This window comes from Myotis nattereri, assembly GCF_964212035.1.
Source record: "Myotis nattereri genome assembly, chromosome: 5".
In the NCBI taxonomy this organism is placed as follows: domain Eukaryota; kingdom Metazoa; phylum Chordata; class Mammalia; order Chiroptera; family Vespertilionidae; genus Myotis; species Myotis nattereri.
The window spans coordinates 48,137,384-48,160,827 of NC_138080.1; the positions used below are offsets into that span (position 1 = coordinate 48,137,384).

Sequence of the window (23,444 nt, forward strand, 5' to 3'; positions counted from 1 at the left end):
TTGTTTATTATTCCATAAATCATCTCAAAAAGTATCTAGTCAATTAAAAATAGTTGTGAGTTGCTATTTGTCTGTAATACCAGGCTAGTATTAGAGATAAAGCAGTGAATAAGACAGAAATATTGTCTTGAAGAGATTAGAGCCCAATGGAATTCAGATAAATAAAAAATAATAATAGAATGTGGAAAATGCTATTCTAGAGTAGGAAGGACAGCTAAGCAAGGGCTAGCTACATGGTAGAACTTCAGAGAGAAATGACTAAACCTAAGTATCAAGAATGGATTGGCGTCAATCTAAACAAGGTTAGTTTAGAGTAGGAAGGAGACAGTGGATGTAAAAACCTGTAGGTATTACAGAAAATTAGAGCATAGCATATTTTATGGCATTTTAAAGAGTTGTGATGTTTTCTAAAGACAAAAAGACATGATTTATAGGTAAAATCAGAAGAGTAACAATATTGAATTAGTGCTTTAGAAAGATCTCTTTAATTTTTTTTTTCTGAATTCAGGATACAAAAGAATATTAAAAATTCCATGTGGGAGAATTTACACCTAAACTAAAGGTAAGGACAATGGGTAAAAAGAGAAGTAGCAATATTTAAGAGTGGTCAGGAAGAAATATCAATGGGACAGGGTTATTAAGAACGTAACTGATGGATAAATGTGCTCAAGATGGAAAGTAGTTAATTAAGATCTTCCAGTTTCTGGCATGATATTACTGACTGAGTTAGAGAAAATAGGAGGTGGAATTGATTTGTCGGTAAAGACAAGTTAAATTTTAGATATGCTATGTGGAAGGAAGTATGTATTAGCACCGTGAAACTGCTAACTGGGATTATTTTACAGTTGCTCTGGAATTTAGAAATTGATCTTGATGGGAAATTACTATGCACCAGAAATGAGTACACTAAGGTCATAGAAAACATAACATAAAAACGTGCACAGTATGCTATCCTATAATGTAACATTTGTGACATCCTCAAAATCAACGTTATAAATGTTGCAACTAAAGTGGTTTGCTTTTAAATATAATACTTTAATCCTCACCCTCTGAGCTTAATTCCATGGAAATGTCAAAGTTGAACAGAAGAAAATTTTTAAAAAGCAACAATACAAAATTATGTATTTTTATCTGCTTGTAGCTGTGTACCACTTGAGACATTAAGTACTCTCAAAAGCACAATTTAGTTCTATAGGTCCTGAAATTTGCTCACTTTGCAGTCCACACTGTTTTCTCTCAGCCAGGAATTCATTCCGAGGTCTCTTGAATACCAGTTCGAGATAACCTATGAAAAATGTAATGCAGATGTGTCTATTTCTATGTATGATAGCCTCTAGGGCAAATCAATGGAAGTACAGTGTTTCTATCCTGTGGAAAAAATTACTAACATTAAGAGGTCACTGATTGGATACACTTAGTAAATGTGTTAGTGGCACGATGTGTATGTTTACAAAATGCTCATATTAAATGACATGAAGGGGAAGGAGAAAATTGTAAAGTTTCCATTGCGGCAAATGCTAACAAGTCTCCTTTATTTGAAATCCAGTAATAAGACAATCTAGAAACAGTGCAATATACTATATTTGAATTATGTGTCATGAAAGAAACTGTCCATGCACAACATAGGTAGTCATTATTCATTTTAAAAAGCTTGATGTATTAGTACATTTTATATCATGCACAAATATATTTCATGTAATTGTGAAGCCATTTAATAATTTAAATACGATGAGTCCTAGATAATGTAACTTTTGTGACTGCATTCATACTTTCAGGCAGAACTGTGCTGACTCCTCCATTATCTGATGAAGGAAAAGGTTTCACTGTTGAGATTTATTTAGAGACAACCAAATGACAGCAGCAGGCTGCAAAGATGGCAGCACCCACAGCCAATAAGGAGGGAATATGCTAATTGACTGCCCCACCCTCAAAGATGGCAGCGCCCATAGCCACAAGATGGTGGCGCCAGGACAGCAGGTGTGCAGCAAGGCTGGGCCTGCCTGCCTCCGGAGTGCCCCCGTCCCCTCAGCTGCCCAGGGCCAGCCTGAGGCACAGGAAAGCCTTGGATGGTGGCTGCCCAGCCACTCAGGGCCACTTGAGGCTCAGGTAACCTGGGCCGGCTGAGGCTTGTGTTGCTGGCAGTGGCAGCAGGGCAGTGGCAGCAGTAGAGGTGTGATGGGGACATCGCCTTCCCCTGATTGCTGGTTCGCCTCCCGACCCTGAGGGCTCCGGGACTGTGAGAGGGGGCAGGCCGGGCTGAGGGACTCCCCGCGCTGGTGAATTTTCATGCACTGGGCCTCTAGTCTATGTATATAAAAGGCTAATATGCAAAGTGTCTCCTCTGGAGTTTGACCAAGAGACTGGGAGTTTGATCCCTCTCTATGATGTGCACTGACCACCAGGGGTGGCATGGAACAAAGGAAGGCCCCAGCCAGTAGCCAGGGAAGGAAGGCCCCAGCCAGCAGCAGGAAGGCCCCAATCAGCCCTGGGGCCTTCCAGGTCTGGGGACCCTACCCATGCAAGAATTTCATGCACCGGGCCTCTTGTATGTAATAACATTATGGTAGGCTCACATGTTAACTTCCAAGGAGGGCAAAATATCAGACCCTTCACTGTTTTTTATTTAACACCTACCCATGGGATGCTGTCTGGATCCTTCCAGTTGTGATCTTTATGCCCTACAGGGTTTTCTGTTTTTATTCTCTAATTTGTTTTTGTTGTTGTTGTTGTTGTCTTGTTATGATTAGTATATTCACACTGAACAAATTTCCCAAGAGCAAGCTATAGGAAGGCAGTATTATAGTGATGGTAAGAAATGCTTTTTTTCTAACCCTTAGGACACACTCAATAAATGTTTTATTAGTATAAATTGAACTATACTTCAAAATGTTTATTAAAAGTCTGAAATTTTCTTACTTTGTTTTCGCTTCATTATCACTTTTCTTTGCGTTTTAAGCATTCTGAAGTCATATTTATATCCAATACTTTTTGCCCAATACATTAAAAATTGTAAGAGCAAGGAGTTTTTTATTTAGTAACATTTGTTTCAGAAGAATCATGTCTGCTGCATCTGTTCTTGTTTTAAATCAGAGTTAATGGTTTTTCATCCCAATCAATATTTTCTGATGTAGCTATAATGTGGAGTTATTTTATAATTTTTTATTATCTAAACAGGTTATATATTTTTTCTAATTTTTGTATTTTATGCATTGTTTACATAGTTTTTTAAAATGTGATGTGAATAAAAATCCTCTTAGAAGCAAATATGTAGCTATGAAAGGGATTGAAAAAGGTGCCTGGAAGGATTAATACAATATTTATTGACTTTAAGTGTTTTAGTAGTAACATTTGACCAGTAGAGTTTGCTTTATATAAAAGGTTATATTATCAAGCACATCATTATACCCCTTGTTCAGATGCACAATTGGCTGGAAAGACTCTGAAAAAAATAAATATCTGTACTTAAAAGTATTGTAATTCCCTCTCAAGATATTTTTTCTTCTGTTTCATTTTTAAATTATTAAATGTATGTTTGACCTCCTGCTGTTTAAATAGGCTGCTTAATAAAAAATTTAAACCACTATATATATACTAGAGGCCTGGTGCACAAAAATTTGTGCACTCAGACGGGGGGTCCCTCAGCCTGGCCTGTGCCCTCTTGCAGTCTGGGACCCCTCAGGGGATGACCACCTGCTGGCTTAGGCCTGCTCCCCGGGGGATTGGGCCTAAGCTGGCAATCAGACATCACTCTGGCAGCCCGGCAGCCCTCAGGGGATGTCCACTTGCCAGCGGGGGAGCAGACCTAAGCTGCAGTCGGACATCCTTAGCACTGCTGAGGAGGCAGGAGAGGCTCCCACCACCACCGCTGTACTGGCAGCCATCAGCCTGGCTTGTGGCTGAGCAGAGCTCCCCCATGTGGGAGCACACTGACAAATAGAGGGCAGCTCCTGCATTGAGTGTCTGCCCCCTGGTGGTTAGTGTGTGTCATAGTGACCAGTCATTCTCAGTCTTTCTGCTGTTAGGGTCAGTTTGTATATTACCCTTTTACTATATAGGATAGAGGCCTGTTGCAGGGGTGGGGGCCGACTGGTTTGCCCTGAAGGGTGTCCCAGATCAGGGTGGGGCTCCTGCTGGGGTACCTGGCCAGCCTGGGTGAGGGGATAATGGCTGTTTGCAGCTGGTCACACTTTCTTCAGGGTGGGGGTCCCCACTGGGGTGCCTGGCCAGCCTGGATGAGGGGCTGATGGCTGTTTTCAGGTTGGCCACACCCCCTTTAGGGTGGGGGTCCCCACTGGGGTGCCTGGCCAGTCTTGGTGAGGGACTGAGAGCCGTTTTCAGGCTGGCTAGTGACTGAAGCTCCCAGCCTCTCCTTTTTTTCTTTTATTCTGGGATTTATTTACCTTCTATAATTGAAACTTTGTTGCTGTCACTGGAGCTAAGAGCCGGGCTCCTGCTTGCTCCAGCTCTGTGGCCACAGCCTGCTGAAAGCAGGTATCTGGGGTTTGTTTAGCTTCTATAATTGAAACTTCGTTGCTTTCGGAGCTCAGAACTGGGCCGCGGCAGGGGGGAACCTTGGCTTCCTCCATCACTGGAGCAAGCAAGCCTCCTGTTCGCTTCAGCTGCGTGGCTGCCAGCCGCCATCTTTGTTAGCAGTTAATTTGCATATCCTGCTGATTAGCCAATGGGAAGCGTAGCGGGAGGTATGGTTAATTACCATGTTTGTCTATTATTAGATAGGATATAGAAAAGAAATATCCAATAAATCTTTGAGCTTTTTTCATTTATGAAATTCCATCCAAAATGTGGTAGCTTTGTTGTGCAAAAATGAAAATCAATATTTTATAAACATATTTTCAATAATGATTTACTTTTTCATAAGTAATATTTCAGTTTGCTTTTTCATATAAGTTTGATACAAAATAATCAGTAACCAAAAGGCACAGGCATTTGTGTTGTGTATTTTACTATTAAGTATGCGTTTGTGAGTCATAGTATGTTAGAGTGTGTATGTGAATGTGATATATACAGATATGTGTGTTTCACCTCTTTAACTAGCACAGACTAAATTTCATCTGGTGTTTATTATTGTTGTCATCTGGTTTAGATATGATAAATGCATTTCACTTTAAAAACAAGTCACCAAAAAATCTTCATAAAATTTTTAAATACTTCTGTTTTTCTAGTTCAAGGAAAATATCACATTTACTAATGAAAATTTAATGATAATGTTAACTCTTTGTTTGGTTGGTTATACCCCATGACTTAATAAAAACATGTCCTTTTTCTTAGTTCCTTAGACTGCCGCTGTGTTGAGTGAGGGTTCCCTGTATCTTCCAGCACAATTACTCTCTTCACTGATCAATTTCACCCTACCTTAGATGTTCACTAGTGGAAAGGAAACAACATACTCTTAAAGATCAAATTAAAACTTACCATTAAATGTATTTTTTAAATCTATGAAGTCTAAATTTATATTGGTAGAGTAGCCAACAGAATATGAAGCATGTGAGTGAAATCCATTCTTCAATAAATAAAATACTCTGATATTCTGGAGGACAACATTTAAAGCTTTCAAGACTTGACTGTCCAAGAAAAAAGAAGCCAACAAATGTATATTTACCAGTGAATAATGACTAGAGCCTAAAAATGCTTGTTTTGAAGTTATTTCTTTTTATAAAATATATTTCATTGATTTTTTACAGAGAGGAAGGGAGAGGGATAGAGAAGTTAGAAACATCGATGAGAGAGAAACATCGATCAGCTGCCTCCTGCACACCTCCTACTGGGGATGTGCCTGCAACCAAGGTACATGCCCTTGACCAGAATCGAATCTGGGACCCGTAAGTCCTCAGGCCGACGCTCTATCCACTGAGCCAAACTGGTTAGGGCAAAGCTATTTCTTAAAGTCTTCACTGGAAATTGTTTATATCTGTTCAGTAGCACCATTTCTGTTTTCTCAATGGTCCCACTGAGAAGAAATTAAAATGGGAAAGGCAGGAATAGCAGAGTAGTCTGTGCAAACTTGGGCATGAATGGAGGAGATAGTTGGAACATCCTTTTTCCACATTCTGTTCCTTTTTATGTCAGAAATATTCTTTTGGAGGATTATGCCACTGCATTTGCCTCAAACCTAAATGATGACTATTGTCTAGGACAGTGATGGCGAACCTTTTGAGCTCAGCGTATCAGCATTTGGAAAAACCCTAACTGAACTCTGGTGCCGTGTCACATATAGAAATTTTTTGATATTTGCAACCATAGTAAAACAAACACTTATATTTTTGATATTTATTTTATATATTTAAATGCCATTTAACAAAGAAAAATCAACCAAAAAAATGAGTTCGCGTGTCACCTCTGACACGCGTGTCATAGGTTCACCATCACTGGTCTAGGATGTTTTCAATCCAGAAATATTAATTATTATTCTCATCCAAAAGGACTTTTTTCTCTAGACCTTCTTTGTTAAAATCTTACAAGCTCACCTGTGGCTCAATTGCATTATTTAACAGAATTTTTTCTAAATTCATTTTTTTATTGATTAAGTTATTACATATGTGTCCTTATCCCCACATTACCCGCTATTCCCCCCACTCATGCCCTCACCCCCCTGTTGTCTGTGTTCATTGGTTAGGCCTATGCTTACATATAAGTCCTTTGGTTGATCTCTTCTCCTTACCCCCACCCTCCCCTACCTTCCCTCTGAGGCCCGACGGTCCGATCGATGCCTCTTCGTCTCTGGATCTGTCCTTGTTCATCAGTTTATGCTGTTCATTATATTCCACAAATGAGTGAGATCATGTGGTATTTATCCTTCTCTGACTGGCTTACTAGAAATAATACATCGCTCCCCCCAAAAAACAAATAAACAAAAAAACCTTATTAACATGCCAGGATTTTTAATTTATTTAAAATCACAATTAGATAGAAATTATTCAGCTTGGGTATGATCATAGTCATAGGCAATTTAATGTGATTTAAATTGCTATAATTATACTTTAGTAAAATGCTTTTGATATGAAAACTTATTACCTTATCTATCTGTTGTCCTTTATACTGCTCTTCTTCATTTTAGTCTGATGATAATATACAGATTTAAATCTCGTTTGAACTAATTTATTCCCCTGGACTGCCATGGGCTTGGATTATGTTGCCCTGTCCCATTAGGGTATCACTGTACACAGCATGCATTCCATTTGCTCAGCAGTCATCATCCAACCCAACTCCCAAACCCCCAGTCTAACCCAAAGTGCTCTCTCTGCTTAACTTCCTGTCTCTTACTAACATTCACACATTTCCTAGCTTTGGGACTGTTATCCTTACACCCTTTCTTAATCAAAACCTGTGTTTTACAAAGGACAGTCTTTATTCTGCCTCTCTTTTTAGTGAACCTCTTTATTCAGTTACATTGTAAGACCTGGAGAGGCTGCTAGCGTTGTCCTAGACTTCTGATCCATGAATACTGTGCAAGGGAAAACTCTATTGTTTCTTCCTTCCTTCCAATATTTCCATTCTGAAACAGAATGTGTGAATTTTCCCGCACATTAAGCAATTCTCTGATGCCAACTGGTGTCATACGATTTGACTCAATTCTGACACTATCTATCTAGAGTTAGCATCAGCTCCCATGGGTTAAAAGCTCTATCCCACAATTCTGACCTCAATTCAGATGTCAATCACAGGTTCAGGTTTCACCTGTGCTTCCGACTCACCACCTATAAATTGGAGGTCCCCAGGACTCCCTACTCTGGTTCATGAAGTTGCTAAAGCAGCTCCCAGAATTCCGGGAAACAGTTTACTTACTAGATAACCAGTTCATCATATAAGGATCTAACTAAGGAACAGCCAGATGGAAGAGCTGCACAGAACAAGGTATGTGGGAAGAGATGGGGAGCTTCCCTACGTCTGGTTGTATCACCAACTTAGCACCTCCAGTGCTCACCAACCTGGAAGTTCTCCTACTTTTAAATACATGGAGTTATTGCCCTGGCTGGGGTAGCTAAATGGTTAGAGTGTCTACCCATGCACCAAAAGGTCTTGGGTTTGATTCCTAGTCAAGGGAATGTACCTGGGTTGCGGATTTGATCCCAGACCCTGATACATTCAATGTGATGGGTTTTTTTTCTCTCTCTCCCTCCTTCCTTTCCACTCTTCCTAAAAATCAGTGGAAAAAAATATCCTTATTTATGCTAATGACACTGAAAATTAACAAAAAAATAAAAATACATGGAGTTGTTTGTTTGGGGTTTTTTCTTAGCTATATTTTTACTAGAGGCCTGGTGCATGAAATTTGTGCATGGGAGGGGGGATCCCTCAGCCCAGCCTGCACCTCCTCTAATCCAGGACCCCTTGGGGGATGTACAACTGCCTCTCACAATCTGGGACCGCTGGCTCCTAACTGCTCACTTGCCTGCCTGCCTGATTACCCCTAACCATCTCTGCCTGCCTGCCTGATCGCCCTTAACCTCTCCCCTACCAGCCTGAACACCCCTAACTGCTCCTCTGCTGGCCTGATTGCCACTAACCACCTCTGCCTCGCCCCGCACCCGGGACTCAGGATTCCCTCCTCTGGCCGGTCACAGGCACATGGGACCTGGGCTTCCCTCCCTCTGGCCGGCCGCAGGGACCCACTACCCAAGCCGGCTGCACCTGGGCTGACTGCAGCCACAGGCGACCATGGGCGGGCAGCTTCACCCAGGCCGCAGCCACAGGCGCTGGTGCCCAGGACTGTGGGGTGGGAAGCTTGTCCCTCTCCCGGGGCACAGCCTGTCTGGTCCCCATTACTCTGTTGCAAGCTCATTTGTGCCTGGCTGGTCCCCGTTCCTCTCTCCCCAGTGTTGAGTGTCTGAGCCATTAGGGCATGATGGGGTGAGGGTGTGATGACCATTTGCATATTAGCTCTTTATTATGTAGGATGGCTTAGAATATGGTCTACCTTTTATTTTTGTTGGTATTTTTGTTTTTATATTTGTTTTATTTTTATCTTTATTGTTCAAAGTATTACAGATGTCCCTTCTTTTTTCCCCCATTTGACCCTGTCTAGTCTGCCCCCACTTCCCTCCCCAGGCCTTTGCCACACTATTGTCTGTGTTCATGGGTTCACATATGCATACAAGTTCTTTGGTTAATTTTTTCCCACCACCAACCCCTTCCCTCTGAGATTTGACAATCTGTTCCATGCTTCTCTGTCTCTGGATCTATTATGTCCATCGGTTTATTTTGTTCATTATGGTCTACTTTTAACATTTCATGTTCAATTGAATGTTTCATGTGCTGTTGTTTAGTGGAGTTGGTCGTCTTTAAATATCAATTAGATCAACTTTTTATTGATAGTTTTGTTCAAGTCTTCTATATCCTTATTATGTACTGTTAATTTTTATTAATTATTGAGAGAGAAAGATGTGGAAATCTCTGACATTGGTTCCTTACAGTATTCCCATTGCTTTTATGGAGAAAAAAACATTTTTGTGTGTCCTTGATTGCTATTTTGCTGATATCACTTCCCTGCCTTAGATTTTAAAAAGGAAGACCCTACCCCTCCTTATAGCCAGCAATAATTTAACTGAGGGAATGAATATGTCTACTCTGGAAGTCATATGATAAAGTCATTTTTTAAAAAAATATCTCTATTGGTAATTAAACTGCTATTATTCCCATATGCACATGTCTTTGCATCTATCTCATTTTTTTATATTTTTATTGAATTCAGAGAGGAAGGGAGAGGGAGAGAGAGATAGAAATATCAATGATGAGAGAATCATTGATTGGCTGCCTCCTGCACACCCCCTACTGAGGATCAAACCCATAACCTAGGCATGTGCCCTTGACTGGAATCAAACCCAGGACCTTCCAGTCTGCAGTCCAGTGCTCTATCCACTGAGTGAAACCAGCGAGGGCTGCATCTATCTCGTAACTCCTCCAGAACTTAAGCAAGGCACATGGTGTCATTTACCAGCCCACTCATGCCTCAGCTATATGTATGACAAACACTACAAAATGGTATCAGACTAAAGGCAAGGGCCTGCGTCACACTTTAATAGATTTTGCTGCAAACAAATTAGCAAGAACTCAGTGAGAACTCCTCTCCTTAGTGTTATGCCAAATGCTATCCATGCTTTAAGTCAATTTCTTCTTCATACACAGATTACTTACTAAGAGATTTGGGTGCAAATACCTAAGATTGCCTAACAATATGAAAATATATACCTTTATCTATATTAACAATTCAGCAGTTTCATAGATATGTTTCTGTTTTTTTCCAGGACTATTTATGCTAATGACTCTGATTAAACATACTTTAAACATAGCAGAAGTTGGAAGCCATTTCTTGCCAGCAGCGAAAGGTGGTCTGTGGAGAGTGACCCGAGCATCATCACAAACTGAGGCGCTGGCTCTGGGCAAACAGCTGGTGGGTGGACCTGGTCCTTCGGGCTCTGATGGGGACTTCAGGGGACCTAGTTCTCATACTTGTGCTTGACGTGTTTCCACAGATTCCCCTGGTTGATGTGTTTGTAGGTCACATTCCTGCCTTGATCAAAAGCAAATTGGAAGAACAGAGCACCCAAGGTGATGGTGAGGGTAAGGTGGAGGCTCTGTAGAATAGAAGGGAGTACAGCCTCCCAGTTAACATGGGAGCCTCCGTGTTTCTCCATTCAGTAGGGATTTTTTATTTTGTTTTGTTTTGTTTTGTTTTGCTAATATATTTGTATTAATTTCAGAGAGGAAGAGAGAGAGAGAGAGAGAGAGAGAGAGAGAGAGAGAGAGAGAGAGAGAGAAAGAGAGAGAAACAGCAATGATGATATATAATCATCGATTGGCTGCCTCCTGCATGCTCCACACTTGGATTGAACCCACAACTGGAATCGAACTGAGACCTCCTGGTTCATAAATTGATGCTCAACCACTGAGCCACACCAGTCAGGCCATTCAGTAGGTTTCTTATCTCTAATTATGTCATGAATTGTATCTTCCAAAAAGAGATGTGTCTTTCAGAGACAGAATGGAATTTAAAAAATTTTAGTGTCTTACCATACCAATTCATAGAAAATGAATAAACATTCAATTAATATATATTAACTAGGGGCCCGGTGCACGAAATTCGTGCACTGGGGGGGGGGAGGGGAGAGTGTCCCTCAGCCCAGCCTGCCCCCTCTCACATACTGGGAGCCCTCAGGCGTTGACCCCCATCACCCTCCGATAGCCTGATCGGCCCCTTGCCCAGGCCTGACGCTTCCGCCAGAGGTGTCAGGCTTGGACAGGGGACCCCCATCTCCCCCCAATCACTGGCTCTGGCCCCCGCCCAGGCCTGAGGCCTCTGGCCCAGGAATCATGCCTGGGCAGGGGACCCCCATCTCCCTCTGATCGCTTGCTCCACCCCCCGCCCAAGTCTGACACCTCTGACCCAGGCTTCAGGCCTGGGCAAGGGGACCATCATATCCCCTCAATCCCCGCCTCTGCTCCCCACCCAGGCCTGATGCCTCGGCCAGAGGAGTTGACCTTCATCACCCTCTGATCACCAATCACCGGATCGGCCCCTTGACCAGGCCTGAGGCCTCCGGCAGAGGTGCCAGGCCTGGGCAGGGGACCCTCAGCTCCCCGCAGTTGCAAGCTCCGTCCCTGCCTAGGCCTAACTCCTCTGGCCTAGGCGTCCGGCCCGGGCAGCGGGGACCTGCAGTGGCAGCGGGGGGCGCTGTGATCGTGGGCTTCGCTTTAGGCCCAGGCAAGGGACCCCTAGCTCCTGGGACTGCCAGCTTCGACCGTGCCCAGCTCCCATCGCTGGCTCCACCCCTACTTCCTGCTATCACTGGCCAGGGCGGCAAAGGCGCCTGATTCTCCGATCATGGCTGGGGGGCAGGGCAAAGGCGGCCCCAGGGCTGCCTTTGCCCTGCCCCCCAGCTCTTAGCTCCCCCCTGGGTTTCCGATCACTGTCAGTGGCAGGGGGCTTCTTCCTGCTTTCCCTTTCGCCTCCCTGCATTGTGCCTACATATGCAAATTAGCCGCCATCTTGTTGGCAGTTAACTGCCAATCTTAGTTGGCAGTTAATTTGCATATAGCCCTGATTAGCCAATGAAAACGGTATCGCCGTACGCCAATTACCATTTTTCTCTTTTATTAGTGTAGACTAGAGGCCCAGTACACAAAATTCATGCACTGGGGGGTGTCCTTCAGCCCAGCCTGCACCTTCTCCAATCTGGGGCCCCTCGGGCGATGTCTGAAACCAGCAGTCGGACATCCCTCTCACAATCCAGGACTGATGGCTCCCAACTGCCTGCCTGCCTGATTGCCCCTAACCGCTTCTGCCTGCCAGCCTGATTGATGCCTAATTGCTTCCCTGCTGGCCTGATCGCCCACAACTGCCCTCCCCTGCCGGCCATCTTGGGGGTGGCCATCTTGTGCTAGGGTATGACAGTCAATTTGCTCTTTATTATAGAGGGTTAGGGATATATAAAATATGATCTAACAAACATGGTAAACTAGAAAGATTACTAAATATGGTTATAAATGGTTTTCTCACTTAAAAATAATTACCTTGGGACAGTTTCTCAAATATGAAATGAAATATAACACTTTATGAAGTTCTTGAGCTAATTAAATGCAGTAATTGATATAAAGTATAAGGCATAATGAATATCAGTCTGTCCCTGCTTCATCTAGGGACACTAAATAAGTGCTTTAAAATAAATATGGCCTAAAGTGTTTAATAAAACCATTTGATCAATCTCATACAGGTTGACTTACAGCCTGCATGTTCATTCCAAATATATGTGATAGTTAACCAGGCTTCCTGTTTTGTTTTGTTTTTCAACATGATCTAGAGTATAACCAGCAATGATAAACGTTAAGAAATATTAGTTTTCTAATAAGAACCTTGGCGACACATGGAAACAATGTTGAGATTCACTATAAGATTGTTATCCATGCTGTTTTTCTTATCATAGTGTCAATTCCCACATCGAAACTTCTGTAAACAGGAATAATCAGAGGCTCAGATCAGTACCTTGCTGCTTGGATAGGAATGTTATGTAAGCGTTCTCCCTTGCATTTAACAGAATCTTCAGAAATGAGTAATGTCTTAGAAGTGTCTGCTCAACAGATTTCATGTATTGATTTGTCTGCTGGCTTGGCTTACTACTCACACAGGAGGAAGATGGCTGATTACCACACTATAGGCATTGTCAGTTCAAAGCTACTTTGTAAGTTTGCTTGGACTTTTAATATTGACCTATTCATTCTCTATAGAGCACTAGCTTTTTTCTAAAGGTTTTCCTCTCTTGTTTACTTCCCATACTTTCACATATTTTAGAGAAACCTATGAATAAAAATAATTTAAAGGGCTAACATTTATTGAGCAAGACTACATGCCATTATGTGGTTACTTAATATTTATAACATCACTTCGAGGTGGATACTACTACAATCCAAAATTCATAAATGAGAACACTGAATCACAAAGAAGTTAAATATCTACCAGCCCATTTTCCTGGTTATTGAACTATTGTCTCATTGTATCAGGTTTAATTGCTCCTTTATGATGCTGAGTTTGAAAATCTGCAAACTACATGTCTCATTACAGCTGCCTTCTTGTGACATTCTGACAGTATGGGGGCAGCACAAGTAGGAAATTTCAGGGTAAACACAAAGAAGAAGTGCTTTTCTTTTCACAACAGCACTTCCCCACAGTAGCAGCAGTTGGTTCTAGCCCAGGGGTGGGCAAACTTTTTGACTCGAGGGCCACAATGGGTTCTTAAACTGGACCAGAGGGCCGGAACAAAAGCATGGATGGAGTGTTTGTGTGAACTAATATAAATTCAAAGTAAACATCATTACATAAAAGGGTATGGTCTTTTTTTTTTTTTTTTTAGTTTTATTCATTTCAAACGGCTGGATCCGGCCCGCGGGCAGTAGCTTGCCTATGGCTGTTCTAGCCTCTGATTCCCTTTCTCCACCAGCACCAACATCATTGAAACCCCTACTGGCAGCAACAGGCTAACACCCTCCTTAGAGGTCTGAGGTCTGTGCTGCAGGGCCACTCTGTGACAGACTCTATTATGATAATCCCAACCTTTTCCCGTTATTTCTCCAGATGTAAGGTGGTAGATTCTTCTTGCAGTTATTTTTCTGGCTTATCTCAGTGTTTTTTGTTTATTTATTTTATTTTTTAACAATTTTTACTCCTTCAGCTTATTCAGCACCTGTATAATGAACTCCCTGTGCAATTCCCTCATTTCAAACACCTAGTTTGGTTTCTGTTTTTCCTGCCAAGTCCCTTATTAACAAGTTCTCCTGGCTCATTTCTTTGCAATGCTGGATCTCTTAATTTAGGTCCCTTGTGGGGTAAAAAGGAAATTGCACACTTTATAATATTTTTGAATAATTATGGGTATAAGTAAACACATGCATCTGCTTCTCACATCCTGGATGAGAGTAATACTCAGTGAAGCTACCCTTTGCTCAGGACTACACTGAGAACTGACAGTGCTGAAACCACGCCAGCTAGAACTGAGCAGGTAGTATACTCTTGTGCTCAGATCTTGTGTTTTTTGGTCTCCCAGATTCTGAACCAACACTATTGAAAGGTTCGGGTCATGCACCAATGACATGAGGCCATAATGCAGTGGTTCTCAACCTTGGCTGCATATTAGAATCACCTGGGAATCTTTTTAAAATCCTGATTTCTGGGTCTCATCCTCCGGAAATTCTGTTTCTTTGTTATGGGGTGGGGCCACAACATTAGTAACCAGCGGTTCTCAACCTGTGGGTCGCGATCCTTTGGGGGTCGAACAACCCTTTCACAGGGGTCTCCTAGGACCATCGGAAAACACATATATAATTACATATTGTTTTGTGATTAATCACTATACTTTAATTATGTTCAATTTGTAACAATGAAATTGGGGGTCACCACAACATGAGGAACTGTATTAAAGGGTCGCCGCATTAGGAAGGTTGAGAACCACTGTTAGTAACAAAGAAACAGAATTTCCAGAGGATGAGGCCCAGAAATCAGGATTTTAAAAAGATTACCAGGTGATTCTAATGTGCAGCCAAGGTTGAGAATCACTGCCATAATGTATCAAAAGAGATTTTTATTTCAGGCACCTGTGTGCAAGTGGGCTGATTCCAACAAAGGAATCAGCGGAGACTGAAGGGGTAGGCAGAGTTTTATTACCTTCTACTAGCTGCAAACAGTTCTGCTGACGTACAGAGCTTGACTGACGTGTCCTGTCCTTGGCTCTTCCTGGCACCAGATGTCCAGTGGCTCTCTGGGCTATGCCAGGCTCAAGGTTGCAAGCTTTCTGCAAGATATCTGCTGAGCACAATAAGTTTTCTCTGCCCCTTTTTATTCTCTTTAACCCTTTCAACTATGTGTGCCCAGAACGTGCCAGTATTTTTCAACTTTCTATCAATAAGTATACGTATTTCCGTATCTGTGTTTCTGTGTTTGTGTGTGTGTGTGTGTGTGTGTGTGTGTGTGTGTGTGTGTGTGTGTTGCGGAAGGAATGGCGATCCCAAATGCCTCGTAACCTTTTAATATTCATCACTTCCACTGAACCACCTGACTTCCCGCTGCACATAATTGGCTTCTCCATTTGCCAGTTCTGGGATTTTCAGTAAACTACTTAAACGGCATGCACTTTTCTCTAAAATGGGCATTTTAAAGGTATCCAACTCAAGGATTATGTTCAGTGAGTAAATACATATGAAATGATTAGGTTGTCATCGTCACATGGCAACTGTTAAATGAAAGTCGGCTAGTTTTATCGCTGTTATTCCTACCGTATCCTAGACTGGCATAGCCTGGAGAGATAGGCACTGGAAGAAAATAACTTACTCTAAAACATATACGTAGAAAATTTCCACAAACTAGAAATTGTTTGCTCAAAACCGTGGAAAGTACAAACTTATCAGACAATGTGTCCCTGATACTTGGCCTATTACTTGGGTGGAATCAGCCTGTGCATTACTACCTCATGCCTCTGAAGAAGAGAGCCGCTCATGGGGAAAGGAAGTGAGAAAGCACTTGTTTCACTGCCCTCCCCGTCACTGCTCCCTTACCACATGTTCACGGAAGAGATGTGAAGGCAGGGGCCAATGGCATGGACATTTTTTATACTCCTGGCAGGAAACAGCTGCAGATAAAGTAAGGTTGCTATCTGGTTTGTTTCATTTAGCAAAAAAATTCTCCATCTTGGAAAGAGTGTTGTTTGAGCTCTTCAGTAAGAAATGGAGCAGTGCCCACCCTCAGCATATATACTAGTGGCCAGCTCTCTTCTGTATTAGATTGCTCTGACCCTCGGGTTTTATAAATGTAAACTGCTTTTTACTTTTTTAAAGTATTTTATAGACTCCAAATTTATCTTGCTTATCTTTCTTGCTTATTGCTGATAAAGTTAAATTCCAGAAGCTAAATGCCTTAGTGTAGTGGTTGAACTAAGGCTGAAGTAGGTCTCTGAATCCTTGGCCACTAATGTGTAGGTTAGAGGGAAAGTGTTCCCTAGCTATCTGAAAGGAAAGTGTTCCTACGAAATCATTCATAAGCCGAAATGGCATAAAACAGAGGAGCTATTTTCACTTTTTTTCTTTAACACTGCAAATCTTCTTTGGATTTCTTCCTGTTTGCAAAAGCAGGTGCTAATATAGGCTTTCTGTAAAAGTGAACTTTCAGAAAGCAGGAGGTCCCTGTATGTGTTTGTCCTTTCTTGGAGCAAGGGTCCCCAGCTTTTATTAGATTCACGTGGAGATACATGGTTTTAAAAAGAGGCAATAACCAGGATTTTTCAGTACATATTACCAGAAGCTGAGTTTGGGACAGTGAAAAGCTTGGGGTCCATTAGAAGTAGATGTGGTGGGCACATTTCCGGCCTGTTGCGCTAACTCCATTACCTGTAGGTGGGAAGGACCCAAGTAATTCCGGCTAAAGATGGCTTTTTACTTCTCATCTCCTGTGCTGATCCTGCCTCACTGAGACTTCTCTGAGGATCAAAGGACTAAATATTTAGTTCAGAATGAATGTTCTTATAAACATCCAGTGTGGTAGAGAGACAGAGATTTGACAAAATGCATCACAAAAGCTCAGCTTTGACAACGGGATTCTCATCATAGGACACTACTTAAAAAAAAAACAAAAAAAAAACCACGACAACATTAAATCATATTTTCTACTAAGAAATAGCAAATAGTTATCTGAAGAAGCTACATTTTTCCTGAAGTAAAATGTGCTGCTGAGAAATAAACAAGACGCAGCCCCAGGGCCATTCCTATGTAGCCTCAGTCTCGGGCTCTATTTCTCTTTTGGAAGAGAATTCCCTGGAACCGGCCACAGAGACACAACGGGGCAGGAGAGATATGCCACAAGAGGAAAGATGCCACACTAAGATCTCCGAGTCCTTGTTCACCCTACAGCAAGTAGAAGTGTAAAGAGGGTGGAATCTACTTACATGAGGAGTCTCGCCATGTGATGCATTTGTAACTGTAATACCTGCACTTTTTATCTAGTGAGACATGTAAATATCTCTGAGGTGAACATTCCTTTCTTTTTTGATACTGAACATCAGTGTGGTGCTAGAAATCTCTTTCTTTTCCTCTTTCTCCTTCATTTCCTCTGTTTCACTTACTCCCTCATCCCACCCTCTCTATATGTCAAATGTTTTCACTGTAATTGAAAGCCTTTAGCCTTTTTTTTTTTCCGTGAAATTTAATGGTATTTTAACTGACAGAATAGCATGCTCTCTCAAGACATAAGAAATTTACAAGTTTACTGAACCTTTCAGAACAGGAACCAACACCCTCCAAGAAAAAGAAACAAAAACCCCAGTGGAAGGAGGAAGTTACATGGACACTGCATTTCTTAAATAACACTTATGTTCCGTCAAGTCCTAATTTCTAGCAACTTTGCCATGAAAACTTCTGCTCCAGTAAAAGCGTGTATACATTAAAACCAAGGAAACCCCAAGCGTTGGGCTTATAAAAAAAAAAAAAAAAACAAAAAACAAAAAAACAGAGAAAAAATTGTCCTGCTTCATTCTGTTGCACTTTCTGGTATTTTTTAAACAAAACTCAATTTATCACTTTTAGAGAGGATAGAACATAAAAGTAAAGGATGTTGCCATATAAGTTGGAAATATATCCTCGACAACAGCTTCTGGGGCCGATCTGCATAGCAGGCTCTCACTTTTTTATTCAGTGTGAAAGCTAATAAATCTATTTGTGAAAACTCCTAAAAGGCAATCATTTTCAGGAAGAAAGAATTCTGGCAAAAGCTATTGTTTGAGCAAATCCGAATGACAAGTGCTTTAATCTGACAACATTTGCAGTTCCAGGGGCACCGTACATTTTGGAACCATAAAAGCAGCAACACATTCTGTGAGGCAAAACATACTGCGTTTGAATCTGCCCTGCTGAAACTTGCTGCCCGTGGTTATGCACAATGTATTAAGAACATGAAGGATGATAAATTATAAACCTACACGATCTCGTCATTTTGCAAGAGAGTGCTTATTTCCTTTTCCATCCATCTGTTTTTGTTATACACACTCTCCAAATTCAGTTAGGAACTCTAGCCCCCGAAAGCATTCTCACACTGTTTCTACATTTTTTTTAGAGGGTAAGCATCAGATTTTCCAATAAAAATAAAATTTTTATGTTATTAACAGCATTAAATAAAATATAATTATTTTTCAATTATTGAATTTAAAAAAAAGTTTTTTCTTATGTGTAGAACGTAATGATTCAAGATGCCCAGAAGGTGAAATTCAGCAATTCAGTTTCCATGTAATGTACTTCTTCAGTTGCTATTTTCTGTTTGGCACTGGAAGCAGGACATCGAACATTGTGAGAAATGAAAAGTTGATGGTCTTTGCCCTGAAGTTTACAATCTGAGAAGAAAAGCTGTAGCAAAGTGAAGTAAATGTTGTTAGAGGTAAGGCAATAATAGGGGGAAACCAATATACTGTGAACTTGGAAGTAGAGACAAAAAAACTGTGTTTATTTAAGAACTGCCAATCTCTCAAACTGCCTCCTGCCAGATGAGCCCTCTGATGGGGGGCTTAGATGTCCTTCTCCTGGATTTGTAGAGACAGCGTTTTATTTGCACTCTCTGAATCCTGCCTCCACCCATCCTGCAGTGAATCGCCAAGAAAACACACCGAATTTTTGAAGGCACTCCTTCACACATGTAACCTGACCCCCTTCTTTTCTGTCACATCTAATTGAAACTTGTCAGCCAGTCTTTTAAATGTCTCCATTAGGGTCCGCCTTTCCTGGTCCATAATCAGCCAGGATTCCCTGTGACCCACTTTCTCGACCGGAGGTGCTCAGCTTTCTTTGCTCTGCCTTTTCATACCCCAAAGTCATTGGAGCCCAGCTGAACACGCACCTCTCCCACCATCGGACACCACGCTCTTCCAGATCTCGGTTACAAAGTTATGCAAAGGTTTGCATGTTGATTGTCAGCACCTGTTTCTACTGCACCCTCAATTTGAAAATGAGCTGCCTGAGGAAATCTATGAGGTATCACATACCCACATCTTTTAAAATGCCATTTTCACTATAAACTCAAAACCAATTCTATGTGACTAAATGACCATTGAACACACTGTTTCTTAGACAAGGTCTTCCCTTAATAAATATATTAATACTAGCGGCCTAGTGCATGAAATTTGTGCACAGGAGAGTCCCCTTAGCCTGGCCTGCACCCTCTCCAATCCGGGACCCCTCGGGGGATGTCTGACTGCTGGGACTGCTGGCTCCTAATTGCTTGCCTGCCTACCTGCCTGCCTGCCTGCCTGCCTGATGGCCCTTAATGGCCTCTGCCTGCCTGCATGATCATGCCCCTAACTGCTTGCTCCCCTGCAGGCCTGATCACACCCCTAACTGCTTGCTCCCCCACACTGGCCTGATCTTACCCTTAACTGCTTATTCCCCTGCCCCAGCCTGATGGCAACCCTAACTGCTTGCTCCCCCGCCCCAGCCTGATCTCGCACCTAACTGCTCTCCCCTGCTGGCCTGATCACTCCTAACCACCTCTGCCTTGGCCCCTGCCACCATGGCTTTGTCCGGAAGGAAGTTGGAGGGCCATGATGTCCTGTCAATCTGGTCTGATTAGCGTATTACCCTTTTATTAGTATAGATGTTTATTATAGTAAGTATAGTAAATATAAATGATGGATTAATAAAACTATGTGTGATTTTATCTACTTTAAACCTTCAGTTTGTATTGTTTGAAAATGTCTCTGGGATATAACATTTGTGTTTAAGATAGATTTCTGCTGTAACATTTTTCCTAATTTTCCTCCAATCAGTTCCTCTAATTTATGTGAAGATTGTGATGGGGTTCTTCTCTTATAATTTCTAGTTGAAAATAATGCAGGTCAAAATAATGTGTATTCTCTTGAATACAAGCACATATACATACATAAGTATTTAATTTGGCTAAAATATTTAATGATAACAGGCTTTATATTATAATTTTCAAACTCACCAAAATTTTTTCTTCATAAGTGATTCTCATATGCAGGCAAATAACTGCATTTTTTATGAACTTAAATTATTTCAGGTGATATTTAACTTGCTTTTGACTTAAACTCAGTAATATTATTTGGCAAACAATACAATATAAGCTCATGAAAATGTTCCTGAAGTACTTATACTACTTTAGTTAATATTGTTTCAGAAATCAATACTATTTTACAATATCAAAGGGAATAGTGACAATTTTTTTTTTTTTTTGTATATCTAGAGCAGATGATACTGTAAAATAGGGTTAAGATCTCTCTGGTTTAACTCCCATCTTTTTTCCACTTTGCAATCTACCTTTCTATTTTTGTGTTTGAAGCAATAATAAGAAATATCTCATTGATATTAAGTTCTTACATATATAATTACTCATAAGCATTTGTTAGGTTAGTTTTTCATAGTGAATTTATGTTAATGAATAACATTATTTGTCTGCAGTTCATAGAAAAAAATAGAGAAAGAGAGACATTAGGGTCTTTCCTAACTAAAATATATTTCTACAGTAATTCCCACATTTCACTTAAAATAAAATTCAGACTCATTACCTGTATTTTATTCAACTTTTCCATTGCCATCTTCATAGGCACCCTGCTCTATACCTAACTCAGATTTTTACCTGTTTTAAAAATGTGACCTGATTTTTTTCAGCAGTCTTATCATCTGTCTTCTCTCTGCCTGGATGCTTTCCATTTTCCTCCTAATTGCTAAATTTGAAGCTCTTTTCAAGAGTCGTTTTGTCCTCTGCAACAGATGTGGGTCACAGTCTCACTTGATTTCTTTCTGCGACCCCCTTGGTTCTGTGTTTCCCTCACAAAGTGAAGGGTGAGCCACAGAAATCATCCCAGCTACAGAGTGGGAGGTGCCCCAGCCCCAGGCTGAGACGGGGCCTGGGACAGACTCTGACAGTGATGAATCGGTACCAGAGCTCTAGGACCAAGATTCCGCACAGGCAACCACACAAGCCCAGCTGGCAGCTGCAGCTGAAATTCATGAAGAACCAGTCAGTAAAGCAAAACAGAGATGGAGTGAAAAAAAGTCACAGAAGGCTTTGTCCAAATTGGGCTTTCTATGGGTTACAGGGGTTACTAGGGGCACTATCCAGAAATCTAAGAATATCCTTTGTCATCACCAAAGCAGATGTCTGTAAGTGCCCAGCTTCAGATACAGTAAAACTTCGATATAAGGGACTGATTTGGGCAAGGGGGTGTCCATTAAAGCTGAAAATCTGTTACATAATCGATTTTCTGAATGCATATGTTAAAATTTGATAAATTAGTTTATCTGTTTTTACTTATGTAGATATGTTTGTGTAATTACAATTAAGTATGCATGAAATGTTTAATTTCAAAGAAAAGTTTTCTATATGTATTACTATAATATTAAATTTATACTGAATAGATCTAGTAAATGCATGCATTCACCAGCTTCCACCAGTAAACAAATGCACACAGCTGGGGCATGGCTTAGCACACCTGGGAACATCAACCAGCAAGCATTAAAACTTTTGCAGAGCCCTAGCTGGTTCGTTCAGTGGATAGAGCGTTGGCCTGGGGACTACAGGGTCCCAGGTGCGATTCCAGTCAAGGCCACATGCTCAGGTTGTGTACTCGATCCCCTGTAGGGGGCGTGCAGGAGGCAGCCAATCAATGATTCTCTCTCATGATTGATGTTTCTATCTCTCTCTCCCTCTCCCTTCCTCTCTGAAATAAATACAAATATATTTTTTTAAAAAACTGTTGCAGAAAGTCACACCACATGGCAGCAGAACCAATTACCGCACTTGATGCCAGGTGATCACGTGCTAATCATACTGATCGTTGTTTATGGGCGGTGACTCTTGGATTTAAATATGCAGACTATACTTGTAGATATGTAATAGTTATTTATGTCAGTGAAATTATCATAGTGTTTTTACCAACATATGGCCTATTTGCTAAAATGTATTAAAAATAACAGTGAATTAATAACAACGAATAGCCTGTCTTGATTAAAAGCATTTAAAAATTAACAGGGTGTTAATTTCCACATATAACTTACCAGCCAGAAATTTTGTTCCTTAAATCCAAAGTCTGTTAAATTGAGGTCTGAAAAACTGAGGGTTTACTGTACCGGCATAGTTTTGGCTGAAGCCAAGATAGAGGACTGATCTCAGCAAGCACACTGGCAGCTGCTGAGGAAATTAAAGTTCAAGGTGAAGCTGTATTAAACATTCTAGAAAATACACAAACTCCAACTGTACAAGAGGAGATCAAAAAGGAAGAGGCTGATGAAACAGGTGTGGGAGCTAAGAACCTAGAATTGGTCATATCACAAACAAATGTGTAGAGAGCAAAGGCAGTGGAGCCCTGAAGAAAAACAGTAATGATATTAGAAATGCAATGGATGCTCAATAAAATGTCGCCACTATTGTTGAGTATATCATGTTGAATTTTTAAGGAAAGACTAATAAGTTAAAAAGTTTCAGAAGCTTTAATTTTCAGAAATAGGGGTTTGGGAACTATCCTTTAAAGCAGTGGTTCTCAACCTGTGGGTCGCGACCCCTTTGGCGGTCGAACGACCCTTTCACAGGGGTCGCCTAAGACCGTCCTGCATATCAGATATTTACATTATGATTCATAACAGTAGCAACATTACAGTTATGAAGTAGCAACGAAAATAATTTTATGGTTGGGTCACAACATGAGGAACTGTATTCAAAGGGCCAGAAGGTTGAGAACCACTGCTTTAAAGTAATTATGATAGAGATTTGTGGGAGTATGGACCCTTGTGATTTCTCAGGACTGACAGCCTCAAAAATCTGTTCCTAAGATGAATGCTGCAGTGATCCTGTAAAATGTAAGATAATCTTTGCCACTTCTCTGGACAAAGCCAAGCAATGATTCTTCCCTTCACTCAGAGTAAAAGCTGATTCCTTACCATGACCCTGGAGC

At 41.2% G+C, this 23,444-nt stretch overlaps 1 pseudogene across 1 annotated transcript; it reads left to right on the top strand.

Annotated features, from left to right (window-relative positions):
* The first annotated feature begins 233 nt into the window (after nt 1-233).
* On the top strand, nt 234-22,839 carry LOC308520236 (nascent polypeptide-associated complex subunit alpha-like; annotated as a pseudogene). Its single transcript has 5 exons — nt 234-302; nt 10,491-10,578; nt 13,050-13,193; nt 21,342-21,680; nt 22,625-22,839. The product of its transcript is annotated as a nascent polypeptide-associated complex subunit alpha-like (transcript).
* The last annotated feature ends 605 nt before the right edge of the window (nt 22,840-23,444 follow it).